We start from the raw sequence: 21,212 nt of genomic DNA on the forward strand, positions 1-21,212 counted from the left end.
CTATGGGTTTTGATAGCCTCAGTTGATAGCTTTACGGCTCTGGGTATTGAACCTGTGACTGAATAAATCATAAAAGCACCATGAAAGCATGTTCGTAGCCGGAAGGTGATTTCATGTTTTTCATAACATTCATGAGAACCTTTACCACAGTTCACAACAGTAAAGTAACTTGTATCTAACAAAACGTCGAAGCTTCGACGTCACTGGCAGGTTCAGCATCAAACTGAGTTCCCTCTCTCTCAGAGGCGGATTAAATGTCGAGAGCGCCCTAGGCAAGCATCTCATAGGTGCTCCTCTAGCTCTAAAAATTACCTCCTAACTTCGAAAGAACGATGAATCGTGTAAGTATAGTCCACGACATGTTGAGATGTCAATCGCAGTATGAGGCGGGGGGACGCCCCGCTTACAAGCACACTAACTACGCTCACCCCCACCGGGTTAGCGCGGGGGCTGTGTGGGTGTGGGGCGTTTCCTCCTCGATTGCCATCTCGATCTGTCACGTAATATAATTGCAAAGCTGGTAGTTGGTGATTATAGTAAGTGAACGAGTGAAGACTTCACACTTTGTTATACTTAATAAAGAAGAGGCGGTCACTCCAAGATTTTGCATAGAAACCCAACTCTACATGATCGCACGCGCCTCTTCGTAATCTCGCGCCCCTAGGCACGTGCCCAGTTTGCCTTAGGGATAATCCGTCACTGCTCCCTCTAGTTCACTCTCGAGCGCGAAAATTCCTTTTGTCTGGGATTTCGGGGATTCCTCACCTCACGCACGATGGTGATGTTTTCTTTCACCGTCAAGCAAGTGATAGATTGCTTGAAACGCAGATAACTTTGCCCTATAATATCTTCACTCCCTTGTTATAAATACCAGATTTATGAACTTAAGATTTTGCTTGTAGACTTTTTTCTATAATGTAGGTAGAACTCCGTAGAAAGTCCACCTCAGCGAAGCTGTGATGGGTTAAGTTTCTGCGTAAGTAGGTACCTATTTCTAAACCTTATTTCACACTAAGGGATATATAAATTATATCATTGATCGCTATGGTCTATTCAACTCGATATTATGAGGTAGGTAAGGGTAATTACGTAGATATGCCTGCTCTAATAAAGCTTTAACTCGATATGGCTTTTCTAACCACAGCCAAAATGCCCTTTACCCATAACCAAAAATAAATAGGCACATGGTTAAAGTGCAATAGGTTCATTAGGCTATAAGTAGTAGGTACCTACCCTATCACCTGTCAGCTATTTCCGCAGTGCACCAGTGCTTACCTGAGCACTCGGTGCGGTAGCTCAGAATATAGTAGTAAGTATAAATAATAGAAGGTACAGGTAGCGGTAGACCTGACCTGATAACCTACATAGTAGGGAAAAATTGGCGCATCGTAGGAAACAATTCGCAACTATCGTGGGGCCATTATGAACGTGCGAACTGGGTCATAAATCATTACGATCATAGGGTTGTGAGAATGCCGCAGAAGTTATTATCGAGAAAGGGATGCAGTTCGGACGCAGTAGCTAACTTCGCTCTAAGCTCTTTATAACCTGTTATCGACTATCGACAAATCCTTTTTTAACCAACTTCAAAAAAAGGAGGAGGTTCTCAATTCGTCGGAATCTTTTTTATTTTTTACTGTTAACACAGCACCAGAGCATCATGTTCCAGTTCCATAAGGCCTGTAAGTGCGAGTGAGAGGTCTGATAAAAATGATTTATGACCCAGTTCACACGTTCGTAATGGCCGAGCAGCTCACGCGCGTTAGAAATCCCCTCGTGCTCCCCATAGAACTCGACTCAACCCCCAGAAAAAAATCAATTTTGAAGGTGTTTGAAATGTTTTTTCAAAATGGTGGGCATTGTATCTACCTACCCACTTTGCGTAAGTGGTTAGGTCATTTACGTCCATGACTGTACAAAATTCCTTTTCGTGTAGTGTTTATTAATAATAATAATTTCTATTATCATTGCATGGGCTGTGGCCTGATTTTTATAATTGAATTTCACGGCTATTGATCGAGGGCTTGGGCGGGCTTGCTGCAGTCACTTGTCGACTTACCTACTTGCGTCACAATGTAACCGGAGTTGATGGACAGACTGACACGCTGACTCATTCTTCAATATTGTCGCTCATAATGCTAATTTTCTCGTTATGCGTGTACCGATTTGCATCTTAATGGTCTTTGTAGTACCGTAAAATAGTATTTGTTTATTATAGATAGGTACATAAGTTTGAACGTAGCAAGTAGGTACCTATAAGTTACCTATATGTTTGTCCTATACCGATTTACCTACTTATAGGTACCTACCTAGATAATAGGTAACCAATTTAGTTAGGTAAATGGCCGTCAAGATACGGGTTCTCCTAGTTTAGGGACGAATCCATGAAAGTATTATGTAACCAAGTTTTGATTTGTTAAGCCAAGTTTGAACCAAGTCACAGTCCGGCGCGTGCGTGGTGACGATCGGTCGTGTTCATAGTTCTGTCGTAACTCGTAGTGCATGCAGTACATACGTATAGTGATCACCGATAAAAATGTATTTCTGACGTATGGTCCAATCCATAAGCGATGGCGGGCCAAGTCATAGTTGACGAGTTTTTATGTTTCGTACAAAACAAAATAGATATTTTAGATGAGCTTAGTATCATACAAATCTGTGCTACTAACTACACCGATGTGGAAATAGAAACTGGCAAAAGTACCCTATACAGTGTATGCACCCATGACTTGAGAAATATTCATCGAAAGGGTGACGACAAAAAGAAGAAATGTATCAAGGATGTAATCAAGCTGTTGAAGGAAGTAGACCCAAAAAGTTTACCAAATTTCGTGGCACGGGATCTGAGTCGGCTTCCACCTGTGTCTTTTGATTATGTGGACGTCACTCGATTATTAAAAGATATGTCAATTATGAAAACTGAGCTCATGGAACTCAAAACGCAATTCATTACCGAGCTTAAGGAAATTCGTACATCGTGTCAAGAGCGTAATGAGAGTACTCCCCGGGTATCGGTGTCACCGGAGAGAACTAATTCTACTTCGCCATCTAAAACGCTTCAGCCTGTAGCGGTACCATCGCCTACACGCACACAAGCGAACGGTGCAGAAACAGTGCATACGCCAAGTTATCGCGACATCGTGTTTAACTCTAATCATCCGCGCCGAGCGACAAGCGCACGTATGCAAGGCATGCGTTCGGGTCAAACTGGCTTAGCACCGACTACTAACTTAGTGGCGGCGAGCGACGCATCAAGTAAAATTACTGAATTACCGCCGGAAAATAAGACCGATTCATTTACTGTTGTGGTAAATAAGAAACGAAAATCAAAAAATATGCGTGGCACTTCGGACACAGAGTGTAGAATACAGGTAGCTGACTCCCAATGCTCCATATATGTATCGCGAGCGAAAAAGTCGGTTACTGTGAACGACATCTTGGAGCATATTTCAGACAGAGGGGAACAATGCATCAGTGTCGAGCAACTTAAGCAAAATAAAGAAACGTCTTTTAATTCGTTTAAAATTACTATACCTGCCAGCAGGCTGGGAACCTTTTTGGATGGAAAGTTTTGGCCTGCTGGTTTGGTGTTTAGAAGATATAAAGAACGCTTCACCAATACCGCTACTAAACACACCAGACTATGACAGTACATCAAACAAATATAAAGTCAACTTTAGCTAATATTAAAATGGTCTCATTGAATTGTCGCTCAATTAAGCGGTCTGTAGAACATGTGCGTTCCTTGTGTCGAGAGGCGGACATCGTAGCCCTTCAGGAGACGTGGCTCCTCCCACACGATCTTGACTTTATACACCAAATTGATGACAACTTTGGCTGTTACGCGAAATCATCAGTTGACACTGCGGCTGGCGTACTGCGGGGGCGACCGTATGGAGGCCTAGCTCTGTTATGGCGGAAATCTGTTTTTCCTACTGCTTCTATAGTGGAGTGCCCTACGGACAGGTTAGCAGCGGTGCGACTAGAGCTGGGCAATCACCGTCAGTTACTAATTATAAACGTTTATATGCCGACGGACGTGGAAGAAAACTTGACCGAATTTACTACCAATCTTGCGAATGTAATGGCTATTATTGATGACAACGAAACGGAAACTGCATTTGCTTTAGGAGATTTCAATGCCCATTGCATCTCCAGGTTTGGTGACGAGCTTACTTTGTTTTGTGCGGAGCACTCCTTAGAGTGTGTGGATTATGAGTTTTTAGGAAAGAACTCGTCCACGTATACATATGTTAGTGATGCCAGTGGCGTGACGCGGTGGCTCGACCATTGCATAGGGACAAGTGCCGCGCGGAGAACGGTCACCGCTGTAACCGTAGATTATGACGTGGGGTGGTCGGACCACCTTCCACTGATAATTACATGTAATTTTGACGTAGTTGTAAGTAAAATTATTAGTGAAAATAGAAGCTTAGTAAATAAAGTTAAATGGGGTCAACGAAATCCTCATCAGATTAGTATGTACAATAAATATTGCTGTGATAATCTAAAAAATGTTACTTATTCTAGTCAATGTTTAAACTGTGATAATTTTACTTGCACTGAACACTTATTTTTAATAGATAGTTATTATGATGAAATTGTAAGTATTTTAAGAAGAGCTGCTATTTTAAGTTTCGATTCGCACTGCGATGGTAATAGGAAACGGAAACAAGTGGTGGGTTGGAACTACCACGTGAGCCAAAGTCATAAAATAGCTCGACTATATTACTTAAGTTGGTTGGAGAGTGGCAGGCCGACAGCCGGTCCAGTCTACAATGATATGGTAAATAGTCGTAGAAAATTCAAAAGTCAACTTAAATGGTGTCAGAACAACCAAGATCAGATTAGAATGAACATTTTAGCTGCACATAGAGTAGATAAAAATTTTCCAAAATTTTGGCAAGCAACAAAGAGGTTGCAAAATAAACCCCGGTTGCCACATAGTGTTGAAAATATAATTGAACAGAGGGAAATTTCCGAATTATTTGCCAGTCATTTTAAGGTGAAACCACTTAACGTTGAAGGAGCTGAGCATAATACGTACGACACTTCCCCGTCGGACACGCAGACTGAGACCCTACAATTCTCACCTAAAGATATTGTTGACGTGATAAGAAAAATGACACGTGGGAAGTCTCCGGGTCACGATGGATTGAGTGTCGAGCATATGCTCAACGCTAGCGAAGATATTAGCCAAGTTTTGTGTACGCTTTTCAATTTATGTATTAAATTTAATTACTTACCTAAGAATCTAATGAAGACCGTGGTGGTTCCAATCCCCAAAAACAAAACCGGAGACTTGTCTAAATTGAGCAATTATAGACCCATATCACTGGGTACTATAATTGGTAAAATATTCGAAAGACTTTTACATCCGTTTCTTATGAAAAATGTTAGTATCGACGATGCGCAATTTGGTTTTCGTGCCAATGTCTCAACCGATTCTGCTATTTTCAGCCTGAAAAACACTGTCAAATATTATACTAACAGAGACACTAGTATATATGCCTGTTTTTTGGACCTAAGCCGAGCTTTTGACCTGGTAAATTATAATTTGCTATGGTCGAAACTCAACAAGCATAAAGTGCCATCTAATGTTATAAATCTTTTGAGATATTGGTACGAAAACCAAAGCAACAAGGTAAAATGGGGCGACACACTTTCTAACGACTATAGGTTAGAATGTGGTGTACGCCAGGGCGGGTTAACATCGCCGGACCTTTTCAACATTTATGTGAACAGCCTGATAGAGGAACTGAGAAGCACCAAAATCGGTTGTCATGTCGGCGGAGTTTGTATTAACAATTTAAGTTACGCTGATGATATGGTGCTACTCAGTCCCTCTATCAAGGGGCTACGGAAGTTGTTAAGTATTTGTGAAAAATACGCTTTAAGTCATGGACTTAAATATAACGTTTCCAAAACGGAAATGATGGTATTTAGATGTGGAAAGGGTCCGGACAGTGTCCCTCCAGTGTATATGAATGGTGTGGAAATCCGGAGGGTGGCGACGTTTAAGTATCTTGGCCACATCTTGACGGAGAATCTCAGTGACGATAAGGACATCGAGCGCGAGAGGAGGGCGCTTGCCGTAAGATGCAACATGATCGCGCGTAGATTTTTCCGCTGCAATGAACAAGTTAAGAACACTCTTTTCAGAGCGTTCTGTCAAAACCTGTACACTTGCCAACTATGGTTTAACTACACAAGACGCTCGTATGGTGCCATCAGGGTGCAGTACAATGATGCCTACCGCATCCTGATGAAACTACCACGATTTTGTAGTGCGTCCATCATGTTCGCATCAGCAAGAATGCCCGACTTCTTCGCGATTATTCGCTCCAGAATAGCTTCCTTTTGGGAGCGACTACGCCACTCTAATAATGAGATTCTCCGGGCGATGTGTGAGCACTTGGATGTCGCCATCTACCGGTATTGGTTGACGCAGCATCGCAGTGCGAATCGAAAATAATGATAGAAATACTATACAATAATACATTATTGTACTTATTTTTGTTATTACTTTTACTGTAGATTTTAATTATTTTTATTTTATTTATAATTTTATTGACTTTTGTAATAATATGGGTACATTTTGCCTGAAATAAAGAACATTATTATTATTATTATTATTTGATTAGTAAATTTCATTTAATTTTTTCTCATCTCTGATTTTATTACGTAAGTAGCTAAACTCCAAACATAGCTCCCTGCATCGCCCGCTGGGATAAAAGATATAGGTAGATGTTGGGGTCCGAAGGTGCTAGAATGGCGACCTTGCACCGGAAAGCGCAAGTGGAAGACCAGCAACCTACTAGTTGGAAATACGACATCAAAAAATAGCTGGATTCAGGCGGCGCAAGAACGTGGCGAGCGGAAGTCCCTACAAGAGATCTATGTCCAGCTGTCAGTTGAGGATCATAATGATGAAATGTCGAATATAGGTAAAAGTAAAATAGGTCACTAACCAACTGACTGACTAATTACGAAATCTTAGGAACTATTACTGACTGACAGATTACGAAATCTTAGGAACTATAGAGCTTACAAAGTTGAAAAGAAAGTATTACCTTCCCTAGAAGGAAAGGGAAGGTAGCGTACCTAGGTGTCAGCTATTATAAAACGATTTTGAGCAAATCCACCCCTAAGGAAGTGCAATGGGGGTTGGAAGATTAAATGAAAGTCCTGTTCTTACAGTTTTGGGTATGAAAGATACCTAAGTAAATTTGGGAAAATACTCCCTTAGATAAGGGTGGTAAAATAGAGTATAAGAGTGAAAGTAGGTACTTATGGGAACGTTTTAACTATCGTTATATGGTTAATTTGGAAGGTAGCTAGGCGTCAGTCAGATGTTTTATTTGCAATATACCTATGTATTACTAACTTTAAAAAAATGCAGGTTTTTGCACGTTTTTTTGTAGTAGGTACTTTATCATATCAGTACCTAATCATCAGTAGGTACTTACTCTCAACTCTCTTCGTTTTTGCTAGCGTTCTGGTTACACCTTGTATAAACAACGGAATTGATCACCATGGTCTTTTCTCCTCACATTAGCGGTATCATGATTCCATTACCAAATTTTGCCGTTATTAGGTACCCAATCATAGCTTGTACCCACAAATTACATCAGGTACCTACCTATCTAAGTCGCATCGTACAAACAATACTAACAAAAACAATAGAATAGGTAGGTTATTATGAAATTGGTTTGCGCATGACCCCTTTACCTACCTAATCATAGATAATTATTTTGCACAAGGTGTTATGGTGAAGTCGTCACTTTCACTAGTTGTGGGAATGTCCAATGAGTGTTGTCACGCTCTGGCGGTAACCAATGGGCATGCCTACTGCCCCGCCTTGAGGATAAGGCGTGCTGCGATCGCAGCCCAAATGGCCACGTCAATGACTTTACCACGGCTTAGGGCTAGGTACATATAAAACAAATAAAATTGACATAAAACTTTTGACTTAAACAGTTTTATTATTCTGCAATGTCAATTTAAAATCGATCCCGGTTTATAGGTATCACCTTCATAGCCAAAACTCCACGGGCAATGTACGAAGTGATTTGAGTGAGTGATTCCGGCATCAGTTTTGTTCTCCTCCATTTTTAACCGACTTCAAAAAAAGGAGGAGGTTCTCAATTCGTCGGAATCTTTTTTTTAATAAGTAGGTAGACAGGTACTTACCTACCTACCTTCCAGGTAAGACTGTAGTCATCTTCTAAGCAAGCGCGCTCCATCTTAGTCTGCATCATTACTTTCCAGCAGGTCTGATTGCAGCCAAGAGCTGGTCTATTTCAGAAAAAAAAGTAAGTGGGTAGGTACCTGTATTCTGTACTCTTTCAATGACACCTAGTCTAATTAGGTACATTAATTTACAATCGACAGTTTTTTTAGTCATTATGTATGGTTTAAGAAGCCACCTATCTGGTGCAAATCAAGATTGAGGGAGAAACCCGGAGTTCACAAACAATGTTGTACGGTCGTGGGAATAGGAAGTGGGAAAGACGAATGAAATGGCGCACAAAGTTTCATCAGAATCGGTTCATGTAGAAGTATCTAATAGATTCGCCGCAAGATTTGGTTCAGGTAAGTAGCTGAAGGTACCTAAGTACATGTCATAAAAGTGAAGCTAAATAGGAAAACCCTGTCAACGAGTACCTACCCACGGAGTAATACAATAAGTATATGTACCTACCTACTTACGTACCTGTTAGGTACAGACCTAGCAATAGATATAGGCACATCCTCGATTTATCCGTTCTACTTACTCCATCAACATAAGATCTAATCAATAAAACAGATTGGGTAGGTACTGTTTATAGCATATAGCGTTCAACATGATGTTCGTTTTCAACATGATCAAATCGTTAATATCTTTACAAGCTATGAATTTGCAGGATGTCATATTGTTTCTAGAAACGGTAGGAACTAAGTCTAGCCGTAGTTTAATAGCTAGACGCTGGTCCTTGGCTAACTTACTGAAGTCAAATTCATCCTATGAGAAAGCTCATTTGAATTGAATACCATCATTATCTATGATGAGTCTGAATTCCTGACTACAAGAAATATTATTACCTAGTCCAAATGTGATAGATACATTTAAGAACTTTTCTTTGCTAACCGTTATTTATCCACTGTTGGACATAGGTGTGCACAATGTGCACGCCATTGTTCCCGGTGCTGAGCGAGCCTACTCCAAAATTTTTCCGCAAGCTTGTAGGAATAAGAACATAATCTTTGTTAGTTACGAATACGAATTTTCGTTGGATGATGTGAGCAGCCTTTTATTCCTGCACCACGCTGCCACATTAGAAGGTTGCGTGTTCAGTCGGGGTCAACAGATTCACCTCTTGCACATCAATACAGTAACAGCGTTACCATCTGTCGAGCATCAAGCTCCAGTTACGTCTCCACCATAACGAGTCTATAGACCTCGTCCAGTCGGATACATAGAGTTTGTGTTTTAATTGTATAGAATCAACTAGCATTGTACAAAGACCGCGGAGTTTTCCGTTAGAAGTTCCGTTAGAACTTTCAGTACAAATAATTGGTGTAAATAGTAAAATACAGCCATTTTGTAATCTGTAAATATCTTGTAAATACAAAAAATAAATGTGAGCAGCCTCTTATTCCTGCACCACGGTGCCACAACGCCAATGTTATAAACTAATGTTTACGTCTTGTAACCAAGTGAGTGACCTACCAGACTCGTGTCAAAGGGTCGCTCGTCCATCGTCATGGCCGCCGTTGCGCCGACAGCGCTGTGTAAAATCGCTAATTGCATTCAATAGCAGCTTTGCTTCACACCGTAATGCTAACTTGCCACATCGCTAACACGTGCTACCTAGTACCTCTGTCGAATAAGTACTACACATTACTTACCTACACATATCGTGGCAGGTACAAGATGTTTGTCTCGTTGTAGGTACCTAATGAGGTACAAGCGTAGTACAAGGATTTAAAAGGAAACATTAAATTCAATCGATTTGGATGTAGGTGTGTCTGTATAATATATCTACTCTGTTATATGTAAGTACTTAGGTATAGTAGGTACGCGACAGGTTGAAATGGCAATCGGGGAGGGAACGCCCCGCACACCCGCACAGCCCCCGCGCTAACCCGGTGCTGGCGAGCGCGGGTGACGTGCGGATGTGTGGGGCGTCCCCCCGCCTCATAGCCCGATTGCCATCTCGACTTGTCGCGGACTATAAGTACGTGGTCATTCATGTAAGTGTGGTCAATCTATAGGTATGTAGGTAGGTATTTTGAACAAGATTCAAGAGTAGTAGTTAAAAGTTTTTACTAAACCGCTGATGCACCCGTGTGGATTCAGGTTTTTTAGCGTGGTACGAAACCCTTCGTGTACCTACGCCTCGCGCTTGGCCGGTTTTTTGAATGTGACCTGTCGGTGTTACCGGTGTTCAGTTTAAATGGCGTTGTTGAACATTTTTGAAATACAGCAAGATAAGCACTAAAGTTTCGTCGCATCAAAACTTAATGGGCATTAATTAATACAATTAGCCCTCGCCAAATTGCACATACGACTTAAATAATGAGCGTAAATTAAGGCAACTTTACACTACTGATTTATTGTCCTGCACTTGCACGATTTCGTCGAAAGAGAAAACGGACCAGTTCCGACGGATATTACGAGCGGTATATAAAATTGATAATGAATATTTATAAAAACTTAATCACAGTTCACCGTATTTTCCTGTGGGTCAGTGGAGACCATTAATCAGAATATTTTCACTTAATCATTTTAATAATTTCATTTTTTAAGGTGGACTTGGCGGCCTAAAGGTTTACATGACTTGATTTAATTTTAGTTTTTTTATGTCCGGTATAGGTATGGTAAAGCAAGTAGGTTAATTTCCATGTAGAACTGTTTTATATTTCAGCACTTACCTACAAGGGTTTACATAGTAGGTATATATATACTGTCGGGTTGTTCTTCTAAGGTATAGGTATCTGCCTATCTTGGACGAATTAACCACTTCGTCCAAGCTACCTATAAAACATTGTTTATATCACTCCCTACATTTATAATTTACCAACTCGTATTGTTAACAGATTCTAGAGTCTACATCTATCATTAGAGATCCCTAATCAAGTGACTGCTACAATTTCTTGTAGAAGGCATCTTTTTGCAGTATGTACTTTCATAATTATACTTACGTGGCGTACTGTATAACAAACACTTGCAGCAAGTTAATTTCTGAAAGTTTTAACCGATAACTTGCCAGTGTTATATTTGACCACATGAGTAGACGTCTACTCTGTGATTTGACCAAGTGATTATGTGTCCACTAGCAATAACAACAGTGAAATATTTGAAAAGAGCAACCGCCGAGTTTCTTGCTGGTTCTTCTCGGTAGGAAAGGCATTCCGAACCAGTGGTAGATGCATCCGACTATTCGAAAGTACTTGTATAAGTTTATTCGAATAAAAAAGATTTTTATTTTATTTTATTTATTAGATATAGTGTTATTTGTCACGTCAATTTAAATTTCTGCATGTTTTACTTGCTTGCTACAAAAATACACAATGAAAACGACTTAGAGGTATATCAGTCGTTTGTTTTCACCCCAGATAAGTAAGTGAATAATAGGTTTTCACTGTGTATCAGAGCTAGCTTCTGCAAGTTTCATTGTCTGTGGAGACTTGACCTCTAAGATTAAGTAACTCTATTGGCAATTTTACAGACAGGAAGGAAGCTTATTTCACCTAAGAGTTAATAATGTTGGTAGGTAAGTGGTACCTCAAGATTTATTCCCGGCGACATTTAAATGCTGGCTAGTCGGCACAGCTTTATCTAAATCATTAATCATCTGCACATTTTAAGTTACTTCTGGTGTTACGCCTCGGCTATCGTATAACACAATACTAATAGGTATGTACCTACAAGGCATAATAATTACCTTTGCAGGTATATCTCACTCAGCGGAGGAAGCTCGGTCACTCGACCGCCTGCGCACATCTACTTTAGAATGAACCCACACATTGAAAATTTCTTTAGAGTACCAAATATTTAACTTTTAGTATTAAAATATATCACTCGGGAGGTCGGAGGTTCAAGCTCTAACTTTTCAGAGGTAGGTAAATAACAGTAAAATAAATTAATATCGTAAGAAAATCTGCATGCCTGAGAGCTCTCCATAAATAAATGTTCTTTCTCAAAGGTGTGTGAAGTCTGCTAATCCGTACTTGGCCAACGTGGTGGACTATGCCTTCTCATTCTGAGACGAGACCCGTACTCAGTAGTGAGCTAGAGATGGGTTGATCATGATTAAAATAAAACAATTCTATTATACTAATACATTCTTACATTATAATAAACTCGGAAAATTATAACAATTTGCAATATTGTAATAAATATGCTGACAACAAGTAATATATAAGATGCTTATTTACGCCATTATATTTTATTTTATGTTTAGAATAGTCGATATATTCAAATGTGTGCATCTATGGGCAGAGGACGTCGCCGCGGTGATAATGTCTGTTTTGCAAAAGCTCGTCTTTTCAAGGCCTGCAACATCTCATTTGTACCGAAAGTAGAAGCTTACATAGTAAAATACCCGTTTGGATATTTAGGTAGATTTTGTAACGAATGCAAATATAATTATCTACTTACATCTGAATTCAACTTTGTTGCATGCATATCGCCTTAAATTCTAGATTGATAAAATATTGTTTCTAGTGAGTAGAGGTATCTAACTGTACATAAAGAATTCAAAATGAGCATTTCCTTTAAATAGTGCCTGAGTAGATATAGGTAGGGTACATACATAGGCATTTTCTCCAGCGGCTTCATCCACGTGAATTTTCATTTTTTTTTAAATTCACGTGGGACTTCTTTAAGTTTCTGGGACCAAAAGTAGCCTATGTTCTTCCCCGGGATGCATAAGCTATCTCTGTCTGTCTGTACCATATTCAGTCAAAATCGGTTTAACGAGTGGACCGTGAAAACCTACCAGATAGACAGACACTTTCGCTTATGTCAAAAATAAATTATTTCTCAGTGATTATTAAATAGAGGCTCTTCCAAAATAAGTAAAATCAACTCAAAAAAACACGTCAAATCATAGTGACGTCACATGCCAGTATTTTAAAAAAGCTCGCGTACTAAGCGCGTGTTTTCCTTTTGACGTTTGATAAAGATACTAATTTGACTAGTTTTCAAATACTATATCCATATTCCGATATGGATAGTACTAGGCCGTAGTTTTGTTAATGTAAGTATAGAGTCTGCGGTCACAAGGGCATATTTTTTTTAAACTGGTGAAAAGTCGTGAAATGTCGCCGCATTGTTTAATGCAAAGCGTTTACTCTGCTTATCTGCAAACATTTAATAAAACAACTGGCGCATGATGGATTAACATGATTCTTGACTGATACGCCTAGGCCTAACGCGCATCAAAGCTTTCTGCGGTGCTTTATAATATTGCGTAGAGTAATTTGGAATTGTATTTTCCTATTGTGGTATCTACCTACTGCGGCTTTATTTGGAAAATACTGGGAAAATATTTAGGTACGTCTTGACGGGGGCACTACCGTGCCCCCTGATGAAAGATTCTTTTTAAGATAATACCTACCATTTCTGTAGCAACTACCTAGCCTTTATTTAAGTATGATTGTGTTTCATTTTTGTGATAAGATAAATTGGCACTAAAATCATCTTCAAAGGCCAATTCATGTTGATAAATAGTACGTCGGGGAGGACTGTAGTTTTATATATCCATGTTGAAAAAGGCATGAAAGCAAGGTCAGCTCCAACCAGACTGGTCAGAGCTGGCCTCCTCACGCTCCGGGATGGACCGGATTTATTGATAAACAACACTATAAAACTGAAATAAACCTATTACCTAGTACTCGACAGGTCGAGACGGCAATCGGGATGGGGACGGCCCCGCACTTCTGCACAGCCTCCGCACTAACCCGGTGCGGGACAGCGCGGGTGACGTGCGGATGTGCGGGGCGTCTCCCATCCTCATGGCATCCGAATTGAGAAGCCTAAAGAGTTTTTCTGCTATTCGATGAAGAGTTGAAGCCGTAGTGTGCGTTGACCTAAGAACCATTAATTACTAGTTGACAGTTTGTGAGTGATCGCTTGGGCGTCAACGGCTTCCTACATGATCGCCAACACTAGACAATGGCCACCCGGACTATCTTTAATCGCCACAAAATGGAGTCTAATTGGAACCGCAAAACATTGTAAGCATTTTTAAGTGGCTCGTCGGCTACAAGATAAAGTAATCATTCAATTCAAGGCTGAGATAACTGGGATTGTGAAAGTTTTAATTGCTATGCATATTTTTTCGATCACTACCTACGTATATTTTATTTACTACGTATTCCATCAAAATTGATTGAAATTCGTAATAATGGAATTATACTGGATGAAAAAGTAGCACAGTCGAAAGATAATTAAAATGTTCAACATTAGAGTATTATTAGAGCATTCTAAATTACGTATTGTCTCATCATTATCAAACCATTGCGGACCCACTACCGAGCCAGGTCTCCTCTCAGAGTGAGAAGGGCTTAGGTCATAGTCTGCCACGCTGGCCAAATGCGGATTGGCAGACTTCACACACCTTTGAGAACATGAAGAACTCTCCGTCATGCAGGTTTCCACACGATGTTATTGTTTTTAAAAACGCACATAACTCCGAAAAGTTAGCGGTGCGTACCCGGGATCGAAACTCCGACCTCCCGGATTACGTATTGTCTAAAAAATAAAATTTCAATTCATTCTACCAATTGTTATAATTTCGTCTTATAAAGTCTTCTCTTCTTCTTTGTTAGCCTTTATTTATAGGTATCCATTGCTGGACACAGACCACTCACGTGCACGCCGTTCTTTTCGGTGTTGGATAGCTCCAAATTTTTTCCCGCAAGCTTGGTGATGTCGGACCAACGGGATGGTTGACTCCAACCCTTCTCCTTCCGGTACGTGGTCGCCATTCCAGTAGCAAACGGGTCCATCGGTCATTTATGTTTCTACTGGACCTGGACACTTTTAAAACAATAGCTATCAGTTAGTCTCGTTCCTTTTTGGATTGTGGCGTTTGGCACACGGTCAAACTGGTAAAGTCTATACTTACACAAAGACCTTAGCGACCTATCCTATTTAAGATTGCATTTTAAAATTGTTCCTTAACTACTCTTTGGTGTCATATCTACTAATTGATGATAGCTCCTACCTATACCTAAATAAAAATCAGACGAATTAGGTACATGCACAAAACTAGATACCGTATAACTTCTCGTGTCATAGGGTATATACCTACTTAATTAACATAATGATCCGAACCAACTCATACAATTGCAAGCTTGATATTAAATCCTAAATCCTTTGCGGCAGGTGAATAGTAGAGAAATGTCATTGCATGTGTTATCTATTTGTAAGTAATAAATAATGATCGTATTGCATGTGAGTTGCCTAAAGCAAAGATTAACAAGATTGTACCTAAACATTAATAACATTAACCACTTGCATATTATGCTAATTAGATACAATATATCATTTTAAGTCCGCAACAAATTATGTTTTGTTAATAGTCGTACATTACAGACAATCTAATTTTAAAATAAACAGGCAGATGCCTGTGACCTCCATCCGTCTAGAAGGTTGTAATATATAACAATCCTTCCTTATGGCCATTTACTCACATTGCCCGTCAATAAAATATGTTAGGTATATCTATGGGTATTTTATTATATATAGCAATAGGTATAACTGTACCATTGTCTTATTCTCGTGCTTATTCTACCATCAATGCTGACTGACTGACATATTTTTTTAAAGACTGATCTGTCAGATCAATGGAGCCAAAATAATAGGCAAGTATTTAAAATGAAATAATACCTACTTTCTTACTAATTATTTTATCCATTGTTGGACAAAATGCCCCCTCATGCGCACACCTTTCTTCCCGGTACTGGCCGAGCCTGATTTTTCCGCAAGCTTGATGATGTCGTCAGACCAACAGGGTTGCCGTTTGAAACATTTTTTCCGGTACGTGGTTTCCATTTCAGTAGCAAACAGATCCATCGGTCACCTGTGGTCCTACATCCCTGCCCATTCCGACCACGACACTTTCAAAACAATGTCATTTAGAGTTGTTCTTTTGCAAATTGTGGTGTTTGGCATACGTTCAATTCAAACAGCGAAATATCCAACATGGCTCGTTGTGCCACTATAGCAGTTTGGATGTTACAATTTGTTTTGTCAATATCCAATGTCCATTGTCCATGTTTCCAAACTGTATGACTGGCAGTAGGTACACACAAGTTATCTATAGATGCTTATAGGATTTAATATACCTATACCTACCTATCGTTTCGCTCTCTCCGGTCGTTCCTTCATTACTGAAGATCGTAGTCCTGGCAAGGTCCCAGCCTCGAATGGATCGGCTGTTTGGACCATATTCTTCTGTCGGCTTTAGCAATAGTGTAGAACTGACACCAATTGGACTGATTCAGTTGGCCAGTCCATCTTGTTGGTGCCCGCCTCTCCCCCTTTTGCCATCAGTATTGCTCGTAACAATTAGATTCTCTACCTAACCTAAGCTATCGTTTATACAAACCTAAAACTAAACAAACGTACCTACCCAACCCTGTAGTCAAAATAAATTATTAGAAACAACATATTCCGATAATACAAATGCGATAGCACTGTTTATTTATGTTCGCAGTGAATCGTGTACAAAATCATAATGGCGATTAATCTGACACAAACAATATTTTGTTACTGAGCTAAAACTGTTGCGAGATCCAAACGTGGCGTGAAATGGCCAGTTAGTGAGTAATATCATGTTATTTGGAGGCGACGAGGGCGCAGCGGTCGTGAGTCTGCGGAGCCGGGGCGCGCGCGCGGTCACGAGTCGCTCTGCTGACCCTACCAGTACCAGCTCTGCCTTTCCTTCACATCTCACAATAAATTCTTATTTATGACAAACATTGTACGACATTACGACTACATGATACTTCTCGTTTTAAGTTAACTTGATACTTCGATGTTATAGTACTTTATGATGGCCATTTTCTGAAACTTTTACATAGGTTCATCACATACTTTCATTGAGTATCATAAGTTTTGTTGACAATGAATTAAAGAAATTCAACCAATTTAGTGGTCTATAATAAATTGGGTGAAAGCTACCTTTTTCATATTTATCATTACAGATATTTTATTGAGATCCATTGGGAACGAAAGGTAATTTCTAAATAATTTTAAATCCATATCAAAAATTGCGGACCGGCAGGAATCAAACCCGCGTCTCCTGGGATCGCGCCGAGCGACGCTCTGACCACTAAGCTACGGCACGCTTGCTGGCAGTGACGAAATGTTTAAAAAAAAATTCTCACACGTCCACACGTTTCACTTCTCGTCCATCGACTTGTTTTTCATTCATCATCATCATCATCATCAACGTATAGATAATAATAATAATCTTATAATAATAGACGTTTTTCATTACTTTGATATACTTATTGTCACTTTGACAGATTAGACAAATCTATTAGTGCAAGATGAACCATTAAAATAGGTCCACGCATTTAGTCTCTAGAGCCACACAATCTTCCTTTAGATACATTCAAAGCAATACCAAATGAATTTGTGTTGTGCCTTGTGCCGTTATGGCGTAACAAACAATTAGTGTTTAAAATGATCATGTATATTTCGATGTCTTAATATCTAATATTAATATGCGATTAAGTAAATGAAACATAAATATAATGGACGAAACTACATTGCAGACCCAAGTGGGCACATTATAGTAGGGTTGCCACAACACAGTTTTCCTTACATCACCCAGTCCTTTTATACCATGCATGTCTCTTTTAATAGAACGATAAATCGTCACAGAACACAGAAGAAAGAGTAACAATAATATTTTTCACTTAATATGTACTTAATTCTACTACTTAATGTTGAAATTGTGAAAGTTTGGATGTTTGTTAAGTCGGTAATTTTTCGCGCCAAAATGATTGAACCAATTTAAAGAAATTTGACACCGACCTTTGAAGTTCCGACGTTTAATATTACTAAGGGAAAAGAACACACCTAGCTTTTAATACCCAGAGCGTAAATAAAAACCTACTTATTTTAAGCATTTTCTTAACAGTCAAGGCGAAGAATCGCTCAGTGAAATTTCGCAGTTCAGGCATTACCTTCGTGGATTTACAACCCCCAAACAATTTTGGCACAGCACTCTGGTATCACGATTCAATTAATACAAAACATAATCTAAACGAACTGGAAGGTAAAAATCACAAACATAGGTATGAAGTATGAACTATGAAATTCTGGTACCTTCTTATGTCAGCCAGTTTGCCAACATAGAGATTGGCCATAAACAAGTATGTATTAGGTACATAGGTTGGCACATGGCGACCCTACTAATGCCTGTTGCATACAGCGGCAATTTTATTAACATTTTAGTAAACGTAACTATACAATCGGCGAGATCGGTAATCAACTAGTACATAATTTAGGTGTGTTCTTGGCTCTTGCTTATGTATAAAGGGGACAACATAGGTACCTATCATGAGACGGAAGATCGGTAGGAGGCAAAATAGTCGTGACATTTTTGTAAAATGCATGTGACGGGTAAAAGAAATACCTACTTATTCAGTAGCTATTTTTCAGTAGCTACTGATAAACTAGACAAGTGCATGTATAGTATAAAAGACGGATAAAGTAGGGTTCAGTATTCGTAGTTATGCTTATAAAAATTGTCTTCATATCTAAAGAATAATTAATTAGAGACAAGATGTTTTTTGCGTAATTTTTTTTCTCACTACCTAGTCAGTTATTGGTTTCACATTTTTAGTCTCGACAATTTTGTTTATAACAGGTAATTGTAGATAAGTAGGTAGGTACTATCTATTGTTCTATGTGACATCGTTATAGAAGAATAATAGTAATACTTTAAAGCTATAGGTACACTAATTATTATCAAATCAAATCAAATCAAATCAAATATTCTTTATTGCACATGTGGGTATGTATGCATATACAGATGTTACAGTTTATTATGGAATCTATCTTCGGAATTTTCCATTAACATCAAATTGACGAGAACATGATTGTTCTTACTTATTCGTAGCTACAATTATGCTACTTTGCTTATTACTTTATTGCACAACATGCTGTACCTCGGGATTGTTAAATGTTCAAATTATAGGGAATTTAGTTAACATTTCAAATGCGGTTATAAATAGGAAAGTTTTATTGTTGCTATGTGATGATAATAAAAAACGAGTTACTGATCGACTGCAATATAATTATTGGCATATATCTACTTACCTACCTATACGTGTAAGTACTATCCAACACACCTAGTTTCTCCTTTTACCAAAGGTTGCCTGGAAGAGATTGCTGTGAGCAATAAGGCCGCCTTTGCATACAATTATTTTTTTAGTTTTAGTTTCTGTAATAGTTATGTAATATTTTTTGTGTGCAATAAAGTATTTCTATCTATCTATCTATCTATATTATATTTTGACAAAACACTTATGCTGATAGTATTTTTTGATTTACATAGGTATAAAAGCATTTATTAAAAAAAACCGGCCAAGTGCGAGTCAGGCTCGCGCAATGAGGGTTCCGTACTACAGTCGTATTTTTTCGACATTTTGCACGATAATTCAAAAACTATGACGCATAAAAATAAATAAAAATCTGTTTTAGAATGTACAGGTGAAGACCTTTCATATGATACCCCACTTGATATAGTCACTCACTTCGAAAGTTGAAAATACTAATTATTAGTTCATGAACACAATTTTTTTTTGTGTGATCTAACAATAAATTCACGGTTTTCAGATTTTTCCCCAAATCTCAGCTATAAGATCTACCTACCTGCCAAATTTCATGATTCTAGGTCAACGGGAAGTACCCTAAAGGTTTCTTGACAGACAGACAGACAGACAGATAGACAGACAGACAGACAGACAGACAAAAGTGATCCTATAAGGGTTCCGTTTTTCCTTTTGAGGTACGGAACCCTAAAAAGAAAAAAAAGGCTTTATTTCATGGTACATCTTGTAAGTAGAATGTAAGTTTGTTAAAGCTAAGTGTACAAATAAAACTTGCAAAAATGGCACTATGCTTTCCGACTTCTGACTTTCCAGGTTTAATTTCTGCAAGTTTTATTGCTAATGAACACACTGTTTGATAAAGATGGGCGTTATTGGCTATTTCTGGCAACGGTTAATCAACAGTTATTTAGTTTCAATACCAATATTGATAACCGTTTCCGAATATCGGTATCAGAGTTGTGTTTCAACTAATTTAATATGCGCAACGCGCAGCGGTTTCCGTAGTAGTAACTAAGCTAGCTGCCGTATCAATACCGTCTGTATAGCTAGCGCGCGCATATTCACTAAAATAAAACCAATTTTACTTTCATGAATATCGTGAAGTAATCACAACCTTAAGTTCATAGCAGCAAAGTTTAATAATAATGATCATTGACATAGGTCAAACTATAGTGGACGCCTGCACGAATAGTTTGACACAATCCAGTTAACCAAAAACATTTCACAAAGATTGATAAACCAAAGAGGACCTTATCTCTATTACTCTAAGGCTAACTGTATTAAAATTGATAGATCAAAGTGTAATGGACAAGTACTTGTACAGTTAAGCCTTAGCTTAATAGAGATAAGGTCGGCTTTGGTTTATCAAGTTCTTATTTACTAAGCCGGTAGCCAATAACCGCTCCTTCTCAGCTTTCAGTGAAAAAAAGAAAGAGAAGGCATAATTATTGCGTTTCTAGTTACCAAAAAACCAAACAATGCATTGTCAGTTGCCAGTTGGCAGCGTTGCGTTGTCAGGTGGTTCGTCATAGATGTTAGCTGATAACCGTTGTTAGCTACGACAATAACGCTATGGTACGCTATAGGCACGGCAGCGGTTTTCAGTTAAGTTAAGCTATAGCGGACACATGTCTACTGTTTGAGCATTCGTTGACTAGACTAGACAGTAGGTACCTACTACTACAGTTCACGACAATTAAGGAACTTCGAGGCATCGACGGCACTGGGTCAAAGTACCTGTGTACTAACATAATATTGCCAAGTGGCAGGCGTCAAATGTTAAGTAGTATTTTATTTTGACGCAGGTAGCCTTAAAGTAGCCCTATTTTTCTTTGGTTTTACATCACCAGAGCCTAATATTTGACATA

General features: G+C 38.9%; 1 long non-coding RNA gene across 1 annotated transcript in view; it reads right to left on the reverse strand.

Moving 5' to 3' along the window:
- The window catches only part of LOC138402988 (uncharacterized), a 320,130-nt gene that overhangs the window by 266,894 nt on the left and 32,024 nt on the right, over positions 1-21,212 (reverse strand). The gene's annotated exons all lie outside the window — the stretch shown is intronic.

The sequence above is a fragment of the Maniola hyperantus genome, chromosome 1 (genome assembly GCF_902806685.2).
Source record: "Maniola hyperantus chromosome 1, iAphHyp1.2, whole genome shotgun sequence".
Lineage (NCBI taxonomy): Eukaryota > Metazoa > Arthropoda > Insecta > Lepidoptera > Nymphalidae > Maniola > Maniola hyperantus.